The sequence below is a fragment of the Balaenoptera acutorostrata genome, chromosome 5, assembly GCF_949987535.1.
Source record: "Balaenoptera acutorostrata chromosome 5, mBalAcu1.1, whole genome shotgun sequence".
Classification (NCBI taxonomy): Eukaryota; Metazoa; Chordata; class Mammalia; order Artiodactyla; family Balaenopteridae; genus Balaenoptera; species Balaenoptera acutorostrata.
Window position 1 is genome coordinate 34,881,999 of NC_080068.1, and position 26,441 is coordinate 34,908,439.

The window sequence follows — 26,441 nt, forward strand, 5'->3', positions numbered from 1 at the left end:
TCACAAAATTAAACAAATTCTTGCCACATGATTCAGCAATCATGCTTCTTGGTATTTACCCAGAAGACGTGAAAATTTTATGTCCACAAAACAACCTGCACATGGATGTTTCTAGCAGCCTTATTCATAATTGCCAAAGCTTGAAAGCAACCAAGATGTCCTTCAGTCGGTGAATGGATAAACTGTGGTCCATCCAGACAATGGAATATTATTCAGCACTAAAAAGAAATGAGGTCTCAAGCCATGAAAAGACATGGAAGAACCTTAAATGCATATTACTAAGTAAAGGAAGCCAATCTGCAAAGGTATACATACTTTGTGATTCTAACTATATGCCATTCTGGAAAAGGCAAAACTATGGCGACAGTAAAAAGACTTGTAGTTGCCAAGGGTTGGGCTGGGGAGGGATGAATAGGTAGAGCAGAGAGGAGTTTTAAGTCAGTGAAACTACTCTGTATGATACTATCATTGTGGACTTATGTCATTTACATTTGTCTAAACCCATAAAAGGTACAGCACCAAGAGTGAACCCTAATGTAAACTATGGTCTTTGGGTGATAATGATGTGTCAATGTGTGTTCCTCAACTGTAACAAATGTACCACTCTGATGGGAGATCTTTTAACAGTGCTATACATGTGTGGGGCAGGGAGTATATGGGAAATCTCTGTACTTTCTTAATTTTGCTGTGAACCTAAAACTACTCTAAAAATATGAAGTATTTTCTAAAAATACAAAAAATAATCATCATTCCTGATCTCAAGGAATTTTTGAGATATACACACAAATATCTGCAGACAAATAAAAATATAGTAATTTTAAGATGGCTAAAATAACATGTAACATTTAGGATGCTTTGACTTCAGCAAACAGAAGACCTAACTTAAATAGCTTAAACAAAGAAAATCTCACATAACCAGAAGTCTGGAGATAAGGCAACTCCAGAGCTTGTTGGTTCAGTGGCCTAAGGACATCATCAAGGAAGGACCCGGGTTCCTCCCATCTTTGTGCTCTGCCATCTTCAAGGTATTGACTTTGGTCCTGAGGCTCATTCCCTCATAGATGCCAGACAGCTATTCCTCCTCCAAGTATCAAACCTCACATAACAGTATGAAGACTGGCACAGAGAATGTTCCTGAGTCCTGTTCCAAGGGAAATTTTCCCAGAGACCTACCAGCTGACTTCCCTTCACATTTATTGCCATTTTCTCATACGAGTCACTGGCAGGGGAAATGGAGTTACCTTTATTGGTTTAGCCTAATCAAGAGTCCCACCTGATTATACTGTATTACAATAATTGAAATTTGCCAAGCAAAATGTTCTATTTCCCTCCCTCCCTCTCCTTCTCTCTCTTTCTCTCTCTCTTTCTCTCTCTCTCTCACACACACACACACACACGCACACACACACACACAAGATAAATATATAAGATGACGGATGTGTTAATTAACTAGATGGGAATCCTTTCATAATGTATACATATATCAAATCATCACAATATACATGTTAAGTATCTTACAATTTTATTTGTCAATTACACCTCAATAAAGCTGAAAAAAAAAGACTTTAGAGGGGCTCATGACTATCCAATCCCTCAACCTAATAGGGGTCTAGTAGACAGGAGGTGGGGGGGGTATAAAATGACTCTTTAGTGGGCGAGAGCGTCTGTCACATGGGTCAAAAGGGCAAGTTAAAAATACTGATAGAATAAAATAGAGAATAAATTAAAGGTAGTAAGAAAAATCTAGATAAAATATAAATTAAGAAAAAAGATTAAATACAGCATAGTTTAATGAGAAGAGGAAAACAAAAGCTGAGGAAAATAAGATCTAACTGAAACATTAAATCCAGAAAACTAAAAGACTGAAAGGATGAAATGATAAAACAGGTTAAGACCAGCAGTTCTCAAAGTATGGTTCTTGAACAGGCAGCAGCAGTGTTACCTGGGAACTTGTTAGAGATGCAGATGATTGGAACCCACCCCAGGGTTACTGAATCAGAAACTCTGGTGGTAGGGCCCAGCATCTGTTTTAACAGGTTCTCCTGGTGATTCTGATGCAGCCAAAATCTGAGGATCCAAAAGGGAAATAGACATTTTCAAACATTAAGAATTATAAAACTGAAAAGATCAATAGGCAAAAGGGCAAAGTAAAAACTAGCACCTGGACCAATTCCTGGGTTAACGGTCCTCTGATTCCCTTTAGCACCGCCACCATTTACCATCCCTTCCTGACTGACCACCCATTTGGTTGCCCAGCCAAATCAGAGGTTCTCCCCCGGCTACCCTTTAGAATCACCTGGAGAATATTTAAATGATGTTATATCTCAGATCCCACCTCAAACCATCTAGGTTGGAATCCCTAGGGGTGGGGACCTGTCATCTGTATTCTTACAAAATCCTTAGGTGATTCTATTGTACACCCATAGCTTTGAACCACTGGCTGAGAGCCTCTGGGCTGAGAGCTGAGGGTCAGAGAGGCCTTCTGCTCTCCGTGGCTCCCTTGGCCTCACGTTTGCTGCTCATATCCCCAACAACCTGACTAAGAACATTTGGGAAAAGATGAAGCAAGCACACGTGCAGCTCATTTCTCCAGCAGGTCTACACATCCTGCCCTACCAGATAACTCCATTTGGATTCTGGGTTGCTCAGTGTGGGAAAGCACAGGCCGATGCTGGAGTCCTTGATGTCTCTTGCGTCTTCTAAACCCCTGCTGCGAACACAATGCCCTCCATCTAGGCAGCATCCCATCAGTGCAGCTGCCTTGGGTGGGCAGAGCTTGGCCCCCACGGAGGCTGGGCGTGGCAGTTAAAAGCAAACCACAGTGGCCAACAACTCATCCAAGCACTCCCTCAAAGAGTGCCCCTCTGCAGGCTGATCTGGTGCTCTGCTCTCTCACCAAGAATGCGGCAACACTTTTTTTTTTTTTTTAAAGATTTATTGATTGATTGATTGATTGATTGCTGTGTTGGGTCTTCGTTTCTGTACGAGGGCTTTCTCTAGTTGCGGCAAGCGGGGGCCACTCTTCATCGCGGTGCGCGGGCCTCTCACCATCGTGGCCTCTCTTGTTGCGGAGCACAGGCTCCAGACGCGCAGGCTCAGTAGTTGTGGCTCATGGGCCCAGTTGCTCCGCAGCATGTGGGATCCTCCCAGACCAGGGCTCGAACCCGTGTCCCCTGCAATAGCAGGCAGACTCCCAACCACTGCGCCACCAGGGAAGCCCGGCAACACTTTTATCTCAATCTTGGGCAGGTGTATTAGCCAGTTTTCCTTCCTGGCTCATTTTCGTCCCCTTTCTGACATGGATCACTTGATCCTTCAGCCTAATGCACTGGACTCTAGGGGCGCATGGCCCACACCACTGACCCCCTCATTGAATCAGCAGTGCCTACAAGGTAAGACACTTCCTGTTCACTTGGAGAAAGATTTCTGGAGTCCTGAACATTAAAGGACCACAGTGCAGGCCTCTCGTCCATTCTTGAGTCATCTCCCTGAACTTCACATCTCTACAGACAGATCCCTTCTCCTCTGCACACCTTAGTGCCTGTCTGCCTTTATCCACTCTGCGGATAGGACCTGCTGACTCGTTTCCCCTATGTGTCCTTCAATCAGCAACCTTGACCCCCACAGTCCCCTCATCATACATCTTAAATATCTGAATCAGTGATTCTCAGTCATGGCTAGACTCCCCTGAGAAGATTATATACATACATGGGACTTCCCCGGTGGTCCAGTGGTAAAGAATCCGCCTTCCAATGCAGGGGACATGGGTTCGATCCCTGGTCAGGGAACTAAGATCCCACATGCAACGGGGCAACTAAGCCCGCACGCCACAACTACTGACCTTGCACGCCTCAACAAGAGAGCCTGCGTGCAGCAAAAACTACAGAGCCCACGCGCCCCAGAGCCTACGCGCCACAACTAGAGAGAGAAAACCTGCATGCCACAACTAGAGAGAAGCCTGCGAGCTGCAACTAGAGAGAAGCCTGTGCGCCACAATGAAAACCCGACACAGCTAAAAAAAAAAAAGAAAAGAAATAAAGATTATATATATACATATGGATAGTACTTCGTGGTGGTGATGCTTCTCAAGAGGGTGAGTGCAGAGAGGAAACAAAGAAGGATCTAAGGAAGGAGCCTAAGGGAACCTAAGGAATTTGTGTGTGTGTGTGTATATATATATATATATATATATATAATTATAATATATAACATATAATATATAATGTATAAAGGAATTAATATGATATGTATACAATGTATGTATAAAGGAATTTATATATGTTATAACATATAATATGTAAGTTCATATATATAAAGGAATTTACATACATAGTATAATCAAATACAATATATAATCATATATAATTAATATAGTATATATTATATTGATTACAATATTATATAAAAATTCCTTTATATTTATATATTGTATGTAATTATAGTACATATGTAATTATATATACATATATATGAATTTCTAAGAAATTTTATTATATAAATTTCCATATAATATATCCTATTATATTATAATTAATATAATACATTATATATTAATTATTTATGTATATTAAATTACATGTTCCGTGTAATTGTATTATATTAAATCCTTTTATATATTATATGTAATTATTATACATATACCTGTATATAAATTCCTTAGGAATTCATATATATGTAAACTATTATAATTAATATGATATATAATACTGAAAGGAATTTATATATAATGTAGTTAATATATTATATATTAATTACATATGATTACATATTATATGCAATCATATATAAATTCTTTATATAAGTTCATATATTATATATAATAATATATGTACATTCCTTTAGTTATATGTAATTATTTTATATTATATAGATATATAAATTCCCTAGGTTCCCTTCTTAGAGATTCTGATTTACATGGTCTAGGTTGGGGTCTGAGCATTTTAGAAGCTTCTCAGGTGATCTTCCTGTGCAGCCAAGATTGAGAACCACCAATTTAGAATGAAATCTTTGTAAACTCAGATTTCTAGGTAAGGTAAACATAACACATTTAAAGCAAAAGGGAGAAATACAGCTTACAAAAGTCCCCAAGTAATTCATGTCCAGGGGAAGAAGCCCTGGCTGGTCACCTCCTCTGCCCTCACCCGCTTGAGAAGCATCACCACAAAGCACTATCAGTGGCCCCTGAAGTCACACGGACTCCTCCATTGAACCTTCATCTTCCATCCTGGCCCAAAGTCTTCGCTCGCACTCACCCACCCCAGGGCCCCCAGCCCACCGACCTCCACACCGGTAGAGAGCTCAGTTCAATCGCCTCTTCACACCTGTCTCTACTGAGTCTCCCTGGAACCAACCACACAGGTGATGCTCCTGAGGTTTCTTCTCGTCTTCAAGACCATCTTTGCTGAAGCTCCCAGCAGTGGCAAAGCAAGACACATGAGAGGAATGCCCCACAGGGGCCAGCAGGCGGCGGTTCAGCAGAAAAGAGGACTGGGAGGTAAGTGACCAGCTGTCCTGGCTTGCTTGTTTCAGTGCTAAAACTGGGACAGTATTAGACAAACCAGGTCAGTTGGTCACCCTACAGCTTTGTATCCTTCTGGAATGGAAACTCAGGTGGGGCAGTGAGACCTTCCTTAACACAAGCATCTTCTGTCTTCTTTGTTGCCCTGTACCCATAAAGGGAGTTATTTTTCCAATTTTATTTTTTGCTTTTTCAAAAAATTAAGCAATTGATGTGTCAATCATAGAAAAATTTAAATATCCAGAGAAGCAAGAAGAAAACAAATGAAATCGCTTGTAATCTCATTCCCCAGAGTAAATGACTTTTGAGATTCTAGCGTTTTGAGATTCAATCTTTTTATGCATATATATTCTAAATTTCTATGCATATATAAATATGTTAAATTTATTTTTCTCTTAGAGAAATCAAAGATGTCGAGAGAGTAGAAAAGATCATTCAGCGCAAATGAAAGATGGCACCCCAAGGGAACTGAAAACGAAAACATGAATGACTCAGTAAGTTAAGGTGGAGAGCATTTGAGCTTTGCCAGAGCCATGGCCTTGCTCTGAGGCATCGGGGCTGTGCTTTGTCTGTGGAGGGAGGTGGTTAGAGCCATGAGATCATGCTCCTGGCATCCCCGCTGATGGTGACCAAGGTTCTGTGTACATCCTAGGCTCCAGAACTCAAGGGGACTGTATGGCATTTTCACAAGAGGCAGTTGCTATAGCACATGGAAAGGGCTCAGAGAAGAGAAACAGCGATGGCTAAAGGGAGCACAAGGAAGCCTGCGAACAGAGGTGAAAAAGCAGAGCTCTTCAGCCTGAAAAGAAAGAAAGTGAGGGGCAACTTAATAGCACCCTTCATGTAGATGAAGGGTTTGCCCCACAGGTTGGCCTGCTGTTCTCCATCTTCACTAAGGACCAAAAAAAGGAGAACAAATAACAAATGTTCCTCTCCTGTGTAAGGGCTTTTACTTTGCCCAACGCCTTTCCTTCCTATTGGTTGATATCATCCTCAGAACATCTCTGAGATGCTAAAAGAGCTCACACAAGGGATTTAGGTTACACAAGAGAAAATGCTGTGAGGGTTGTTAGAGCATCCAATGAGATTTTCCATGGAGGTCACAGATTCTTCTTTTAAAGGTCAATGAAAATAGAATCATTTTTCATGAAGTAGGGATGCTTTATACATCACCCTGCCTAAGGATAGGGAATAATAAGTATGCCTTCCATTTATATAATACATTTAAAAAATATCTTTTACCTTCCTTAAACTCATTCTTTCTATGAAAGAATCATTTGCGGTCACAAGGAGATATTACTTTCCCATTTTCCAGATGAGAAAATGGAGGTTTAAAGAAATGAAGTGGCTTGCCTGTGGTCCCATAGTGAATTGGGGAGGTAGAGTATATTCTAGACCTAGTGGTTCTTGGTTTCCAGGTCTCTTGCCACACTAGTGGTCCTCAGCCTTTAGCACACATCAGGAACTCCAGAAGGGCTTGTTAAAGCACAGGTCACTGAGCGCCCCCCCCCCCCGAGTTTCTGATTCAGTAAGTGTGAGAATTTGCATTTCTAAGTTCCTGCTGACCAACTAGATTAGTGATAGAAAAAAATTTCAGTAAGGCCTTAGACCCATAGAAGCTGCGTTTCAAAAATAGTCTCCATGGAAACCATTACCTTCTGACCACCTTTACAGCTGGCCCTTGTGTTATCAGAGCAAAATAGCACGTATGTCTGCTCACAGTGTAGGGGTCCAGCTCTCCTTCCCAAACAGTGTCTCAGAAGAACACAACCCAAAGGATAGGAATGGAGCAAGAAACTAAGACATTTTGGGCACCTATTCTTTTTTTTTTAATTATTTTTAATTTATTTTTTAATTTTTAAATTTTTTTTTTTAAATTACACCTATTCTATTCTGTGACAGGCACTCTTCAGGTCTTTTATAATAACTTACTTTACGTTTGCAGTTACTCTTTGATATAGAAACAATTATTCCCATTTTATAGATTGAGAAAGTGAGGCTCTGAAAAGCTATGCAACTTGCCTAAGAAAAGAATTAGAATATTCAGCTTCGAAACTATATTTTTCTTTGACCTCATAGATTTAATTATTTTAGATCCATTACCTGATTTCCATTATACTCAGCCTAATTCTTTTAGGTCCTCAGCATATTACACAATGGTTCTTTCCCCTACTCTACATGGTTAGTTATTTTCCCCAGCCTATGGCATTATACTTAATTTCTTTTTAGTTCATAAAGTTCTTTCTGGACCTTGGAGCCAGAATCATTTAGGATTTGTTAGTTGGCTGATTAGTTTGATGCAAAAGACATGCCTAGGAGGGAATTAGTTGGGATATTGTGGTACATCCATACGATGATGTTTTATTTAGTACATATTGACATGAAAAGATTGTCATGATATATTTGATTTTTTTTAAAGCAAGTTATAAAACATGCACAGAATGTTGTTTTTGTAAAAAAAAATTGTACATAAACACACACATGTGCATATGCAAATGCACAAACTCACATTCCAACATACACACTCAGAGCGAACATCAAAACATTAACAGTGGTTAACTCAGAATAAGGGGATGATGGGTGACTTTTTAATTTTCTCCAATTTGCTTTTCTGAATTTTATAATTTCTCTTGCATGGGTATATATTATTTAGTGTAAGAAAGTCCTCTTTGCCCATCCTTAAAATTTCCCTCTTCTCTCCCCACACTAAGTTCTTTATGTGTTCCGGGTGTTTGTTCTCCTAATTAAATACTTAGCTCTATGTTATTCTCTATACCAGGAAATAATAGTTCTTTGGGAGCAGAAAGAAAAAAAACCAGCCTCCCACCCATGTCCCATTCAATGAGAAAGAAGGCAGCTACTAAATCTCCCCTTGGACTCCCATTTTGTACGTGCAGTGAGAGTGCTACTCAAAGGCATCTAAGAAGAGAACGTGTGTAATAATGATTTCTTCAGGATTCCAGGGCTCTGGAGGGTATGCCTAAGCATTTATTAATTATTTATACTTACCAACTCGTAAATCTAAATGATTAATATCAACAGCAGATACACCATAATAAATACTTATAGGACTCAATAAACAAAACTTGCATGTTGCAGCAGTGCCTAAACAATTAATGGCTGGTGTTTGAAGCCCTCTGTAAAGTAGTAAATTCTCTGACATTTCTCTGCCCAAGTGACTCTGTTTGAGACCCCTGTACAATGGGGACCAAAGCTGTGCAGGTTTGAAGAAGGAAGATTCTGCAATGTGAAGCCAGGGCCCCTTGAGGAACAAGCCTCAGGTCCAGACCTCTTCCAGTGAAGGTCTTTCTCCAGTGAAACAGGGACCACAGGTGATGCCCTGGGTTGGGGAGTACTCACTCCGTCACACCCGATGCCCTGGGTTAATCTACCCACCCAGTTAAAGGGAGTGGATCCTCAAGGACACAATCACCTTTGACCTCTAATGTCTCTGGAGCCAGAAAGGGAAGGAATGTGTCTTCTTTCATGAGAGCTTCTAGAAAGGACAGGATCAGCAAGTGGGGAGTCAGGGGACAGGGAATCATTCACTGCACAAAGACAAATATTTGAAACTAGGAGATCTCTAAGCCTGCAAATTAAAAAGAAATCTATAAATCTTCGGAATAAGATCATAAGAGTGAAAACATCCTCCGTTCCAGGTCCCAACCCCTCAGTGCTGTGTTGGGACAACCCTCCTAAGGAAAACAAAGGAATGACCCATCAGGCCTGCTGGGCCGGGTCTGGGGGCGGGTTGCTTAAACAATGATTGTCTTCTAACGAACTCTCAGGGAGAGCAAAAGTCATGCAAGCATCTCAAGTGTTCTATCTGGGAGAGCCAGCCTCTGGCATTCTCCACAGTCACCCTGCACCTTATCTGTCTTGTCACCATTAAACAGGTGATGTGGGCAAGGGCTATACAAAACAGAATGACATCACAGGCCCTGCCCTGCGGGTTAGGGATCCAGGCAACTGTTTGCACCTGGGTACGTGGTGGCCAAGGACAAGGTGCCCCGTTGCTGCATTTCCCCTGGGCGCTGGCTGAACAGATTCCTTCTGCCTCCTCTCTTGGCCCTGTTGCTGAACAAAAGTACCCCAGACTCGCTTCCTCTCCGGGGTGATCTTTGGGAACAGATGTGCACGGAAGGCGTCTGTTCCCGGCCTAGCCTGCCTGCCTACAGTGAATTAAATCTGCATTTCGGTCCACCCTCAGTGATGTCAGGGGCTATCCACGGCTTGTTCCTTCCCCACCTCCCAGCACTCAGAGGGTCTGTGCAGACTGAGGCCCCAGAAAGGAGGGCCGAGCAGGACAGCAGGGAAATGGCCCAGCTGACGGCCCCTCACACCCTGAGCCCTCTGCCCAAACAGCACTGAGAATGTTTCTTGAGCAACCTAAGGGGTAAATACACAGTGGTCCTGGGAATGCCTCTGCTCCAGCAGAGAAGCAAAACCATCACCTTGTATGTGCAAAGGGGGAGAGAGCTCTTAGAAAGATTCTTCAGGAACCTTGACCAGAAGCTAAATACCATGAGGCACAGTCGTTTTCTAGCCACATTTTTTGCGGTTCTGTGCTGTGTGTTTATAACTCCCGACCACTCGCTTTATCACTCTGCCTCCTTCCTCTCCTCCAGAAAGGCTCAGGGAAACAGCATCTCTCCGAGCGCCTTCCAGAATAGCAGAATGTTTCTTGTCTCCCGCAGGCTGACGGTACCTTTGCTCCTGTAACCGAACCAGGGCCCCTTCTCTCTTCCTGTCCTCCTCCGACTGGTAGAGTCACTGAGAACACATTCCCTCTGCCTTTCTACATTATAACTAAACACCATGACACTGATCTTTCTGATCTGCTCCCCCCTCCCCACCAATTTCTCAGGCGCACTGTTTTACTTTGAGTTTCTAAAACAGCTTGTGTCGGCAGGTACAAGAACCCTATTGTGTAGAGAGCCTCAAGCTCAGCTACTAAGAATGAAGCTAGAGCAAAACGTTTGAATGAGCCCCTGAAAAGCTAGGTGGATGGCAAACAAGCACATGAAAAGATGCTCAGTGTCACTTGTCCTTAGAGAAATGCAAATTAAAACCACACTGAGATACCACCACCTATTTGAAGAGCTAAAACTAAACTAAGCTAACCATACCAGGTGCTGGTGAGTATGTGAAGCAACAAGAACGTTCATACACTGCTGACGGGAATGTAAAATCGGCAACCACTTTGGAAAACTTCAGAAGTTTGCCAGTTTCTTATAAGATTAAACACATACCTTACCATATGACCCAACAATCCCACTCCTAACAGAAATAAAAACCTATGTTCACATAACAAACTTTATTTGAATGTCTACAGTAGCCTTATTAAAAATTGCCCAAAGCTGGAAACAACCTAAATGTCCTTCCACTGGGAACAGATAAACTATGATTCATCCATACAGTGAAATATTACTCTGCAATGGAAAGTAAAGAACTACTAATATGCATGCCGCAACATTGATGAACCTCAAAAACATTATGCTGAATGAAAGAAGCCAGGCTCAAAAATCCACATAATGTATGTTTTTTCCATTATCATGATATTTTTGTGAGATTCTTGCAAAGGCAAAATTTTAGGGGCAGAAAACAGACCAGTGGTGGCCAGGGACTGGGAGTGTGGAGGGGTTAACCACAAAGGGGCGTGGGGGAATTCTGGGAGTGATGGAGTGTTCTAGATCTTAATTAGGGTGGTGGTTACACTACTGTACACATTCATCAAAGTTCACAGAACTATACACTGAGGGTGAATTTTACCCTAAATAAACTATACCTTAGCTTTTAAAATACAAAGCCAGTGTCTCCAGGCAGCCTGTGTAAATGCTTACTATGTCACCTTTCCAGTCAGCCTCCCCTGAAGGGCCATGTCACTGCTTCTCTCCTCCCCGTCTGTATGAGAAATGTCACCTCAGAGCTGCTGAAAAGGAATGTGGCTTTGCCACAGGCTTTTCCAGCTCAGGAGGAAATTGCTGTTGCTGCTTCGTTGACAGAGGTGATGCTGGTAATGAAAGTCAGCTTGTGCAGCTGGTTAAATGCAGCTGGGAGGGACGCTGTCAGGTCTGCCCTTTATAAACATCAAGTCGTCAGGGGTCATGTAGGACATGGCCACCACGAGCCACTGAGCGCCTAGGATGACCTCTAGGGTGAACGTGACAGGAGGCAGCCCTGCCTACCCCATGGTCAGCACATGACAAACTCAAGAAGGTCCCCAACCCAGGTTACCCCCCATGCCTCCCCTCCCCGACACAGTGCCCAGTGCCGGAGGTGGGCGCAGGGGGCGGCTGTCCTGGTGAGTAATGCCTCACTCTGCAAGCAGAAAGCTGCCTGACTCTGGCCTAGAAAACCAGGTCTCCTGGTCGCTGGTTACCCTGATGAGCGAGGTCTAGCTCTGAGCCAGTTTGAGACTGTGGGTTCCCTCCACGCGGAAAGCACGTGTTCCTGGGAGCCAGCCAGCTGCTGCTTCTGGAAAGAATCCTTTGGGCCCGAGTTGAACTGGGGCCTGGATGGTTCTCCCAGGTGAGTTCCTCTCCAGCCTGCTGAGCCCGGTGGCGGGGGGTCCCTAGCGAGGCAGGCCAGCCCCGCAGCATGTGGAGGGCAGGATGAGGATTCACCTTGCCCCTGGTTTCTGCCTCGCCCTGGCCCCAGGCCTCTCTCCCCTGGTCTTTCTCTTCCACATTCTTTCCTAGCTCTCAGTTATTCTGGCCATCAGCTTCTCTCTCTCTAGCAGCTTCCTTGAGGTATAACTGATACACGATAAACTGTACGGTTTTTTTTTGTTTTTTTTTTGTTGTTGTTGTTGTTGTTTTTTAAAGCATTATTTTTTTTAATACTTTTTATTTATTTATTTTATTTATTTATTTATGACTGTGTTGGGTCTCTTAGTTTTCGTGTGAGGGCTTTCTCTAGTTGCGGCAAGTGGGGGCCACTCTTCATCGCGGTGCGGGGGCCGCTCTTCATCGCGGTGCATGGACCTTTCACTATCGCGGCCCCTCCCGTTGCGGGGCACAGGCTCCAGACGCGCAGGCTCAGTAGTTGTGGCTCACGGGCCCAGTTGCTCCGCGGCATGTGGGATCCTCCCAGACCAGGGCTCGAACCCGTGTCCCCTGCATTAGCAGGCAGATTCTCAACCACTGCGCCACCAGGGAAGCCCCAAACTGTACGTTTTAAAGCTCACAGTTGGATATATTTTGCCATGTGCCTACATCCAGGAAACCCTCACCAGAATCAAGATAGAGAACCTACATATCACCCCCCAAAACTTCCTTATGCCCCCTTGGTCATCCCTCCTCCTGCCCTTGCTTGCCCCTCATTCCCAAGAACCACTAACCTGCTGTCACTATAGGTTAGTTACATTTCTAGAGTTTTACATAAATACAATCATACAAAATTGCTCTTTTTTGGGGGCTGGGGCTGGGGAGGGTTCGGCTACTTTCAGAAAAATTATTTTAAGATTTATCCATGTTGCCGCATGCATCAATAATTCATTCCTTTTTATTGCTGAGTAGCATTCCACCATATGGCTACACCACAATCCATTTATCCATTCATCTCTTGATGAACATTTCAATTGTTCCAAGGTTTGGGGCAGCCTTTTTCCTTTTTTTTTTTTTTATTTTTTTTTATTTTTAGAAATTTCATGTAATGTCTGAAACATTTATATTAACATATTTCCATACATATTTCCATACAAATACACATATAAGATTTTTAGAAATTTCATGTAATGTCTGAAACATTTATATTAACATATTTCCATACAAATAACCCAATGAAAGTTTAGTATTAGTTGTTTTGTTTGTTTGTTTTTTTATACTGCAGGTTCTTATTAGGCATCAATTTTATACACATCAGTGTATACATGTCAATCCCAATCGCCCAATTCAGCACACCACCATCCCCACCCCACCGCAGTTTTCCCCCCTTGGTGTCCATATGTCCATTCTCTACATCTGTGTCTCAACTTCTGCCCTGCAAACTGGCTCATCTGTACCATTTTTCTAGGTTCCACATACATGCATTAATATACGATATTTGTTTTTCTCTTTCTGACTTACTTCACTCTGTATGACAGTCTCTAGAGCCATCCACTTCTCAACAAATGACTCAATTTCGTTCCTTTTTATGGCTGAGTAATATTCCATTGTATATATGTACCACAACTTCTTTATCCATTCATCTGTTGATGGGCATTTAGGTTGCTTCCATGACCTGGCTATTGTAAATAGTGCTGCAATGAACATTCGGGTGCATGTGTCTTTTTGAATTACGGTTTTCTCTGGGTATATGCTCAGTAGTGGGATTGCTGGGTCATATGGTAATTCTATTTTTAGTTTTTTAAGGAACCTCCGTACTGTTCTCCATAGTGGCTGTATCAATTTACATTCCCACCAACAGTGCAAGAGGGTTCCCTTTTCTCCACACCCTCTCCAGCATTTGTTGTTTGTAGATTTTCTGAAGATGCCCATTCTAACAGGAGTGAGGTGATACCTCATTGTAGTTTTGATTTGCATTTCTCTAATAATTAGCGATGTTGAGCATCTTTTCATGTGCTTCGTGGCCGTCTGTATGTCTTCTTTGGAGAAATGTCTATTTAGGTCTTCTGCCCATTTTTGGATTGGGGTGTTTGTTTCTTTAATATTGAGCTGAATGAGCTGTTTATATATTTTGGAGATTAATCCTTTGTCCGTTGATTCGTTTGCAAATATTTTCTCCCATTCCGAGGGTTGTCTTTTCGTCTTGTTTACAGTTTCGTTTGCTGTGCAAAAGCTTTGAAGTTTCATTAGGTCCCATTTGTTTATTTTTGTTTTTATTTCCATTACTCTAGGAGGTGGATCAAAAAAGATCTTGCTGTGATTTATGTCAAAGAGTGATCTTCCTGTGTTTTCCTCTAAGAGTTTTATAGTGTCCAGTCTTATATTTAGGTCTCTAATCCATTTTGAGTTTATTTTTGTGTATGGTGTTAGGCAGTATTCTAATTTCATTCTTTTACATGTAGCTGTCCAGTTTTCCCAGCACCACTTATTGAAGAGACTGTCTTTTCTCCATTGTATATCTTTGCCTCCTTTGTCATAGATTAGTTGACCATAGGTGCATGGGTTAGTCTCTGGGCTTTTCTATCTTGTTCCATTGATCTGTGTTTCTGTTTTTGTGCCATTACCATATTGTCTTGATTACTGTAGCTTTGTAGTATAGTCTGAAGTCAGGGAGTCTGATTCCTCCAGCTCCATTTTTTTCCCTCCAGACTGCTTTGGCTATTCGGGGTCTTTTGTGACTCCATACAAATTTTAAGATGATTTGTTCTAGCTCCGTAAAAAATGCCATTGGTAATTTGATAGGGATTGCATTGAATCTGTATATTGCTTTGGGTAGTATACTCATTTTCACAATGTTGATTCTTCCAATCCAAGAACATGGTATATCTCTCCATCTGTTGGTATCATCTTTAATTTCTTTCATCAGTGTCTTATAGTTTTCTGCATACAGGTCTTTTGTCTCCCTAGGTAGGTTTATTCCTAGGTATTTTATTCTTTTTGTTGCACTGGTAAATGGGAGTGTTTCCATAATTTCTCTTTCAGATTGTTCATCATTAGTGTATAGGAATGCAAGAGATTTCTGTGCATTCATTTTGTATCCTGCAACTTTACCATATCCATTCATTAGCTCTAGCAGTTTTCTGGTGGCAGTTTTAGGATTCTCTATGTATAGTATCACGTCATCCGCAAACAGTGACAGTTTTACTTCTTCTTTTCCAATTTGTATTCCTTTTATTTCTTTTTCTTCTCTGATTGCCGTGGCTAGGACTTCCAGAACTATGTTGAATAATAGTGGTGAGAGTGGACCTCCTTGTCTCGTTCCTGATCTTAGAGGAAATGCTTTCAGTTTTTCACCATTGAGAATGATGTTTGCTGTGGGTTTGTCATATATGGCCTTTATTATGTAGAGGTAGGTTCCCTCTATGCCCACTTTCTGGAGAGTTTTTATCATAACTGGGTGTTGAATTTTGTCAAAAGCTTTTTCTGCATCTATTGAGATGATCATATGGTTTTTATTCTTCAATTTGTTAATATGGTATATCACATTGATTGATTTGCGTATATTGAAGAATCCTTGCATCCCTGGGATAAATGCCACTTGATCGTGGTGTATGATCCTTTTAATGTGTTGTTGGATTCTGTTTGCTAGTATTTTGTTGAGGATTTTTGCATCTGTATTCATCAGTGATATTGGTCTGTAATTTTCTTTTTTTGTAGTGTCTTTGTCTGGTTTTGGTATCAGGGTGATGGTGGCCTCATAGAATGAGTTTGGGAGTGTTCCTTCCTCTGCAATTTTTTGGAAGAGTTTGAGAAGGATAGGTGTTAGCTCTTCTCTAAATGTTTGATAGAATTCACCTGTGAAGCCATCTGGTCCTGGACTTTTGTTTGTTGGAAGATTTTTAATCACACTTTCAATTTCATTACTTGTGATTGGTCTGTTCATATTTTCTGTTTCTTCCTGGTTCAGTCTTGGAAGGTTATGCCTTTCTAAAAATGTGTCCATTTCTTCCAGGTTGTCCATTTTATTGGCATAAAGTTGCTTGTAGTAGTCTCTTAGGATGCTTTGTATTTCTGCGGTGTCTGTTGTAACTTCTCCTTTTTCATTTCGGATTCTATTGATTTGAGTCCTCTCCCTCTTTTTCTTGATGAGTCTGGCTAATGGCTTATCAATTTTGTTTATCTTCTCAAAGAAGCAACTTTTAGTTTTATTGATCTTTGCTATTGTTTTCTTTGTCTCCATTTCATTTATTTCTGCTCTGATCTTTATGATTTCTTTCCTTCTGCTAACTTAGGGTTTTGTTTGTTCTTCTTTCTCTAGTTTCTTTAGGTGTAAGGTTAGATTGTTTACTTGAGATTTTTCTTGTTTCTTGAGACAGGCTTGTATAGCGATAAACTTCCCTCTTAGAACTGCTTTTGCTGCATCCCATAGGTTTTGGGTCGTCGTGTTTTCATTGTCATTTGTCTCTAGGTATTTTTTTTTTTTTTTTTTTTTTTTTTTTTTTTTTATAATTTCTCAGATTTTTCATGCACTTTTTTTTTTTAAATTTATTTATTTATGGCTGTGTTGGGTCTTCGTTTCTGTGCGAGGGCTTTCTCCAGTTGCGGCAAGTGGGGGCCACTCTTCATCGCAGTGCGCGGGCCTCTCATTATCGCGGCCTCTTGTTACGGAGCACAGGCTCCAGATGCGCAGGCTCAGTAGTTGTGGCTCACGGGCCTGGTTGCTCCGTGGCACGTGGGATCTTCCCAGACCAGGACTCGAACCCGTGTCCCCTGCATTGGCAGGCAAATTCTCAACCACTGCGCCACCAGGGAAGCCCTCTAGGTATTTTTTGATTGCCTCTCTGATTTCTTCAGTGATCTCTTGGTTATTTAGTAACGTATTGTTTAGCCTCCATGTGTTTGTCTGTTTTACGTTTTTTTCCCCTGTAATTCATTTCTAATCTCATAGCGTTGTGGTCCGAAAAGATGCTTGATATGATTTCAATTTTCTTAAATTTACTGAGGCTTGATTTGTGACCCAAGATGTGATCTATCCTGGAGAATGTTCTGTGCGCACTTGAGAAGAACGTGTAATCTGCTGTTTTTGGATGGAATGTCCTATATATATCAATTAACTCTAACTGGTCTATTGTGTCATTTAAAGCTTCTGTTTCCTTATTCATTTTCATTTTGGATGATCTGTCCTTTGGTGTAAGTGAGGTGTTAAAGCCCCCCACTATTATTGTGTTACTGTCGATTTCCTCTTTTATAGCTGTTAGCAGTTGCCTTATGTATTGAGGTGCTCCTAGCTTGGGTGCATATATATTTATAATCGTTATATCTTCTTCTTGGATTGATCCCTTGATCATTATGTAGTGTCCTTCCTTGTCTCTTGCAACATTCTTTATTTTCAAGTCTATTTTATCTGATACGAGTATAGCTACTCTCCAGCTTTCTTTTGATTTCCATTTGCATGGAATATCTTTTTCCATCCCCTCACTTTCAGTCTGTATGTGTCCCTAGGTCTAAAGTGGGTCTCTTGTAGACAGCATATATATGGGTCTTGTTTTTGTATCCATTCAGCCAGTCTATGTCTTTTGGTTGGGGCATTTAATCCATTCACGTTTAAGGTAATTATCGATATGTATGTTCCTGTGACCATTTTCTTAATTGTTTTGGGTTTGTTTTTGTAGGTCCTTTTCTTCTCTTGTGTTTCCCACTTAGAGAAGTTCCTTTAGCATTTGTTGTAGAGCTGGTTTGGTGGTGCTGAATTCTCGTAGCTTTTGCTTGTCTGTAAAGCTTTTGATTTCTCCATCAAATCTAAATGAGATCCTTGCCGGGTAGAGTAATCTTGGTTGTAGGTTCTTCCCTTTCATCACTTGAAGTATATCATGCCACTCCCTTCTGGCTTGTAGAGTTTCTGCTGAGAAATCAGCTGTTAACCTTATGGGAGTTCCCTTGTATGTTATTTGTCGTTTTTCCCTTGCTGCTTTCAATAATTTTTCTTTGTCTTTAATTTTTGCCACTTTGATTACTATGTGTCTCGGTGTGTTTCTCCTTGGGTTGATCCTGTATGGGACTCTCTGCGCTTGCTGGACTTGGGTGGCTATTTCCTTTCCCATGTTAGGGAAGTTTTCGACTATAATCTCTTCAGATATTTTCTCTGGTCCTTTCTCTCTCTCTTCTCCTTCTGGGACCCCTATAATGCGAATGTTGTTGCGTTTAATGTTGTCCCAGAGGTCTCTTAGGCTGTCTTCATTTCTTTTCATTCTTTTTTCTTTATTCTGTTCCGCAGCAGTGAATTCCACCATTCTGTCTTCCAGGTCACTTATCCGTTCTTCTGCCTCAGTTATTCTGCTATTGATTCCTTCTAGTGTAGTTTTCATTTCAGTTATTGTATTGGTCATCTCTGTTTGTTTGTTCTTTAATTCTTCTAGGTCTTTGTTAATCATTTCTTGCATCTTCTCAATCTTTGCCTCCATTCTTATTCCGAGGTCCTGGATCATCTTCACTATCATTATTCTGAATTCTTTTTCTGGAAGGTTGCCTATCTCCACTTCATTTAGTTGTTTTTCTGGGGTTTTTTCTTGTTCCTTCATCTGGTACATAGCCCTCTGCCTTTTCATCTTGTCTATCTTTCTGTAACTGTGGTTTTTGGTCCACAGGCTGCAGGATTGTAGTTTTTCTTGCTTCTGCTGTCTGCCCTCTGGTGGTTGAGGCTATCTAAGAGGCTTGATGGGAGGCTCTGGTGGTGGGTAGAGCTGACTGTTGCTGTGGCGGTCAGAGCTCAGTAAAAAACAGCCTTTTTCTTAAACCAGTCAGGCTGGCAGTTCTTTAGGAAACACCCAGAGCTCCTCACTCTGGCTTCTTGCTCTGACTGCTCCTGACCTGCCCAGTGGGAGCAGCAGGAAGTCATTCTGAGGTAGGAGGTAAATAAGCCTTGGGAAAGCCTGCTGAAGCCAGTTTCATGCTGACCCTTTAAGATAAACTACCAACGGGAACAATGCGCCCTGACTGGGTGAAAGACAAAGCAGCCCACCACAGCCTCCTCATTTTTGTGGTTGAGAGGATTTCCCAGTCCAACACATGCACAGAAGGGGTCTCAAGTCATCCTCTAGTAACCTTGGCTGCATTGTAATATCATTATAATATCATTAGTATTGTGTTTTTGACAGCCCCCTCCCTGTGGGTTTTGCTTAGGTGCTCACTGGAAAGATTCAAAATGGCGCCTGGTGGAAGCCCAAATAAGGAATTATAGATGACATGATCATAGGGGAGGGAAAAAGGGAGTCATCTTCATCTAAACCCCTGAAGACTAACCCCATATTAACAACCTAAGCTACCCCTATCGGGGGCAACTCACTCTGCAAGTTCTCGTGTGTGTTCTCCCACACTGACTGTGCTTCTAATAAACTCTGTGCCTGCTATGCAATCTTGGTTTCTTTGCTGAATTCTTTCTTCAAAGAAGACAAGGACCTTCACTTGCTGAAAACAATTCCACAGAGCATGGGAATTATGGTGGGGAGCACTGACTTCTCCTTACGGCCCTCCTCCTTCCCACCACCCCCATTCCAGTGGCCTCTCAAATCTCAACTGCCCCTTCATTCGAGCCAGAAAGAGAGGTGAGAACTGGGAGGAATGGGGCAGTTCAATAGTGACACCTTCGGGCTTCCCTGATGGCGCAGTGGTTGAGAATCTGCCTGCCAATGCAGGGGACACGGGTTCGAGCCCTGGTCTGGGAAGATCCCACATGCTGTGGAGCAACTAGGCCCGTGAGCCACAGCTACTGAGCCTGCGCGTCTGGAGCCTGTGCTCCGCAATGAAAGGCAACGATAGAGGCCCGCGCACCGTGATGAAGAGTGGCCCCCACTTGCCGCAGCTAGAGGAAGCCCTCGCACAGAAACGAAGACCCAACACAGCCATAAATAAATAAATAAATAATTAATTAAAAAAAAAAAATAGTGACACCTTCTCTCCGTTTGCCTTGGAGAAGAAGGCACGTCTCTGCAGAGTAGTTGGTTGCTGACAGTTTTTATAATACCGGCTCTTGAAACATGTTTTTAAGATCCCAATATAGAATGTCAATGGCAGTGCTTCTTAAACTTTGATGTGGACACAAATCATTATAGGATCATGCTAAAAATACAGATTCTGGTTCAGTAGGCCTGGGATAGAGACCTCCGATTCTAGATTTCTAGCAAGATCCTAGACAATTTGATACCGGTGGTCTTCAGACCACACTCTTGGGAGGGGTCAGTCACAGGTGTTTATTTAGTAATTGCTTTTAACAAGCGTTTAATCACTACCTATAAAAGGCCACTACATACAGGCTGATTGCAGTCTGCGTCTCTCCTGGAGATCCCTACAGCTCCTCTGATCCGACCAGGGCCTGCTGAACGCCTCCAGTGCTCCCTGGAAGCCAGAAGGAGGAAGGACTGGATGGTGTCAGACTCTAGAGGGTCAGGAACAGCATCTCTTATCAGCAAGATACCTACTGCTTCTCTTGTGTTCTGACTTACACATTAGTTCCTGGAAAATACTAAGTTCAGGAACTAAGACTCTGCAGAAATGGTTTATGGGACAGGCTGAAAGACTGGAAAAAAGGGGAAAGGAAACAAGGGTATTCAGAGGAAAGCAAGGAGGAACTCCTAATTATGTTCCCCAGGCAGATCCAGCTTAAGGCCCAGGACCGAATGGGGAATCTGAGATGTGCTGTTAGTTTAAAACCTCGATCCCCAGGAAAACTTTCCAAAAGGGCTCAGCTGCTCCACTATCCCCATGAAATGCCCCTCCCCTTCCTTTCACTGGCCCTCAATAACCCCCACGTTTGAGAAACGGTTGCATTCATCTGGCTCATTCTTTAGGCCATATACACTTGGCCCAGAGCCTAAACCTAATGGAATCTTTTTTCCATAGGGACCAACTATCGCAGACCTATCTCGGGTGGAAATGAGCTGGTAATGGTAACTGTGGAGATCACAGATCTCTGGGTGAAAAGTTTCAATCAAGTGATTCACTCAATCATGCAAATGAATATCCATCTCCTATAATGTGCCAGGCGCTGTGGACACAGCCCCTTCCCTCAAGGGAGGACGAGATATATACTGATATATCTACACTCCTTCATGTGGGGAGGTACAAACAAAGCTTCTTGGGAGATCAGAGAAGGTCACTTCTAACCATGGTATACAGGGAAGGCGGCCCCGGGCAGGTGGCACTTACCTGAATGATCGCTAGGAGCTGGTCAGGGGAAAGCTGGGGAGAGGGTTTTCCAAGACAAAGTCACAAAGGTGAGCATGCCCGCTGTCTGTGGAGAAAGCAAGTCCACCTGGTCTTTGTGTCGAGAGGAATGGAACATGGAGATGTGCAGGGACGCCAGAGGCTTACCTGCTGTACTTGATGGCTAACTGAAGATACAGAAGTGACAGAACAAAAACGGTTCTTTAATGTTGATTGGCCCCAACGTGCTTGGATCAGAGTGTGGGTGAGTCGGGAAGTGAGGAGAACAGTTAGGAAGCCACTGTGTCAGTCTAGGTGGGAAAACCTCGGCCAGGATGGGGTTCTGGGGACAGAAAAGTGGTTCAGATGAGCAGGTAGGGAAGGAAGACACCCCAGGATCAGGTAGATGCATGTCAGAAGTGATGGAGGGCAGGTGCAATTTTGAGCCTTTCTGGGTGAATGACAGTTCCAAACCGTGAGTTTGGTTTTAGTTAAATTGAGACATTTATGTGAAAATGTCCAGCAGTCAGTTAGAAACACAAAGCTGCAGCTTTGAAAGCCAGGGCCTCCCAGAGACACGTGCTTAGGTTACTCACACTGAGGTCCTTTTACAATCAAGCAAACAAAAACGAGAGAATCTCCAGTATCCGACCCAGTGCTGCTCACTGCAGCTCAAAGTGAGACAGAGTCCTTCCCTTGCGGAGTTCTCATGTTTGTGAAGGAAACAGGCCCTCCTGCAATCACAGATCCCAGGGCCGAGGGCCATCTGCAGTGGAGGTGTGTGCGGAGCTGCGGGAACACAGCTGGCCAAGGGGTGTGAGGGAAGGACAGGCTCTTTTCTCTCAGGCCTACATTTTCCCAGTGTTTACAACGAGCCAGGCACTGGGCTGAGTACGGCAAAGTGCAGACTCGTGCCCGCTGTACTATACTATCCCACTAAGTAATGTCTGCCTAGGCAGAGGAGAGAAACTAGTCAGAGAAGGAAATGGAAGGGAACAGTCCCAGGGGTAGGAAATCAAGATACTGAGATGCCCGGAAGCCAAAAAGGAAACAATTCCAAGTGATAGCCGTGCTCATCAATGTCAAATACTACCAAAAAGTCAGGAAGGAGAACTGAACAGAGGTGACTGAATTGGGGACTTAGAGGTCACGGTGACCTTTGGTAGCAATCTCAGTTAAGACACATCAGAGAGAGTCATATTCTAAGGGATTAAGGCAGGTGGAGGAACACTGAGTGAAGATGTCTTTTTAGAAAATTTTGGTAATAAAAGGGAAAATGAGTGCTCCTGGTTCAAGGTGAGAGCAATGTAGGATTCTTTTTTTTAAGATAAGAGAGCCTGGGGCAGGACTTCCCTGGTGGCGCAGTGGTTAAGAATCCGCCTGCCAATGCAGGGAACAAAGGTTCAAGCCCTGGTCTGGGAAGATCCCACATGCCGCGGAGCAACTAAGCCCGTGCGCCATGCTACTGAGCCTGCGCTCTAGAGCCCACGAGCCACAACTACTGAGCCTGTGCGCCACAACTGCTAAGCCTGTGCTCTAGAGCCCATGCGCCACAACCACTGAAGCCTGCACGCTTGGAGCCCCTGCTCCGCAAGAAGAGAAGCCACCACAGTGAGAGGCCCGCGTGCCGCAACAAAGAGTAGCCCCCGCTCGCCACAACTAGAGAAAGCCCGTGCGCAGCAACAAAGACCCAACGCAGCCAAAAATAAATAAATAAAAATAAATAAATTTAAAAAAAAGAAAAAGTACTTTCCCTTTAAAAAAAAAGAAAGAGAGAGCCTCGGCCAGGGTGGTATTCAGAGGAAGAAGGAACCAATGGGGTGGTAATGTTCAAAGATGAAGGAGATAATTAACGCACTAGATTCGAGAGTGTAAAGGTCTCCTGGGCTGCCCACGTCTAGGGGCCCTGTCCTCCCCTCGGCAGCCACCAGGCCCTCACCTGTACCTGCAGCTCTCAGCGGGGAGACGGGGCCCCCGTCATCAGCATTCTGGTTGGACCCTGAGTCCTTCTGGAGCCGCCCTGCCCGGATCTGTGGTTTCTCTCTTCTGCTCCATTTCCCTGACAGTGAATCATTGGCTTAAAGCCCAGTTTCCTAGTGGCGTTATTTGTCCGTGTTCTCACCTGTAAATAAAGTTCTGTCCAGACCCAAAGACCTCAAGAAACTGGTTTTCCTAGTCCTGGACACCAGAATCCCCTGATACCCAGTGACAGCTCTGTTAAGTGCTGACCATTTGTCCACCTAGATTTCTATGAAGTCCAGCTATGTGAACTTTGACACCCGGATTTAGGACTCGATTTGGAAATTTTGGTAGCTGTCCTTCTCCCAAGAGATGTCACGTGGAAAAATGCCTTTTTTAACCCACATCTATCAAATTACTTGCTTTATTTGCACCAGATAACCAGCGTTCAGCTTTCTCCAGTTTAGGCAGCCTGCTGTTGCTTCAGCTTCAGGGTTGAGAACAGGAGAAACTGTGCTAACAGGCAGAGGTGCGGAGCATGGGGTGGGAGGGGCACGTCCTTCCCTCCAGGAAGTTTAAAATTAGAGGAGAAAGCTTGGGGAGTTCCAGCAGGTCAGCCTGGAGCTCCCCAGTCTCCAGCCAACCAGCCATCCTCTTGTCCGTTCTTTTATTCCGCCTCTCAGTCATCCACTTCCCTGTCTGCCGGTCAACAATGTTAGTGAAACACCCACAGCATGCCGGGCTCCAGAAACAAGAGACCGAGAGAGCCTCAGGAAAGACTGCAACTAGCCCATCAGTGACTCAGAGACCTAGACACGCCCAAACCGCTCTGCTTTCTGCCAGGGAGAAAGGGGAAAACCTGTTTTATTTGCAGTCTCAGTTCCGGGGCTTCCCTTAACCAATTAGGACCACAGGCCTCACACCTAGGAGGTGTAAGCAGACCCATCCTTTGGCAATGCTGGGTAGTATGGCCCGCACGGGGTGCCAGGCATTTAAAGACCTCGCCCCATTGCCCAATCTGGAGGTGAGGATGAACGCTACCTGCCTGATAATTCTTGCTATTAATAATAGCGACAGGAACATGAGTATTTTTAACATTTGAAACTCAAATCAAACACCAGGCCCTGCTCCAGCAGAAGCCCCATGACCAGCGGCTTCTCAGCTTCTCCTGTTCAGCAGTTAGGGACCAGCAGCGGCTCCCACAGCCCAGTCCTACCTGGAGATGCCCGCTTCTGCCTCCACTGCCTTCCCTAACAAGACGCACGGGACCCACGGTCCCTCCATCTGCTCCTCCAGGACCAGAGCAGAGCCCAGCCTAAGGCCAGGCAAAGGAAGATGCAGGGACATCAACTCAAGGGAGGAGTGAAAGAAAAGACTTTAACAAACCAGCAGGAGGCGTGGCCTACCTCACCCGGCCTCTGTCAGACATGGGAATCAACAGGCCTCTAGCTACGTGATGTTCGTTTCAAAATAGATTCGTATTTTTTACTTTTCTGATTAAAAGCAAAAATACTGTTATGGTGGAAATTTATCAAACATTAAAAAGGATTAAGAAGAAATCAGAGTCATCCAGAAATAAACACTGTTCATGTTCGGTCTGTTGCCAGCCTTGCTTTGTCTGCATATATGTTATATGTTCCCAAAGTTATCTCCTTTGTAATCTGCTCTTTTTTTCACTTCATACGTCATGTCCACTTCCTCACATTTTCAGATGTTCTTCGACACCATATTTAATGGCCATGTTGAATCCATGGAAAGAATAATAATAATGACAGCAGCTAACACTTAGAATATAGCAGGCACTTTACACAGAGTAACTCATTTCATTCTCACAATAACTTAATGGGGCAGATGCTATAAAATTATCCTCATTTTACATATGAAGACACTGAAGCACAGAGAAGCCACACAGCTAGTAAGTGGAGAGGCAGAATTTGAACCCAGGCCGTCTCAGTGTCCATACTCTTAACCACTTAATCATACTGCAACGAAATTTACTGAACCTAAATTCCCTCTTGATGGAGATCACTCCAGCTCAGGGGCTTTTTTACTGTCATAAACAATACTGAACTGAACATCCTTGAATACACAATTTTGTACACACTTAATTATTTCTTTACGACAATTCCAAGGCCAAAGGGAAAAATCACTTTTAAGACTTTTGATACATATTGCTGAATTTCAGAAACATACCAAATTATATTCTGCACGTATGAAAGTATGACTTTTTAAAGAATGCTTACCAATGCTGGGTATTTTTTTTTCTTAGCAATTTATCTGGAGGAAATGGTTCCTCATGATTGTTTTAATGTATATTTCCTTGTTTACTAGTTTTATAGAAATTTTTTTCATGAAAGTATTGGCCAGTTGCATTTTTTTCTTATAAATAACCATTTTGTTTGTTAACATATTTTTTCTATTAGGGTATTCTCTTTTATTTTAATTAGAAGTGTTGCGAGTATATTAAGATTTTAAGTCTTATGTCAGGTACATGTGTTGGAAACATCATTCAAGGTTGTCATTTGCCTTTTAATGTTGTTTACAGTGGTTTTAAAAAATATACATGGGGCTTCCCTGGTGGCGCAGTGGTTGAGAATCTGCCTGCTAATGCAGGGGACACGGGTTCGAGCCCTGGTCTGGGAGGATCCCACATGCCGCGGAGCAACTAGGCCCGTGAGCCACAACTACTGAGCCTGCGCGTCTGGAGCCTGTGCTCCGCAACAAGAGAGGCCGCGATGGTGAGAGGCCCGCGCACCGCGATGAAGAGTGGCCCCCACTTGCCGCAGTTAGAGAAAGCCCTCGCACAGAAACGAAAACCCAACACAGCCATATAATAAATAAATAAATAAATAAATAAATAAATAAAGGGAAAAAGATGGTTCAATTAAAAAAAATTATAAATAAAAAAATATACAGACATTTTTAATTTTTAGTTTTTACTGTGTCCAATTCACTGATCTTTTCCCTTACGTTCTATTTTTAATGCCATGTCTAGAAAGGATTTCCCTACCTCAAGAGATTAATATTCACTTATATTTTCTTGCAGTTCTTTCCAAACAATATCGTTTAATGGCTTTATGATCCAGTGAGGAAAACTGCAGAAAATCAGAACAACTTGTCCAATGACATGATTGTTTGCCCAGCTCAATATCTACTTTGCTGCCATTTAAAAAAATGTCCCTCTTGGGAAAGGACAGGACTCGGTGCCATTTTGTGGG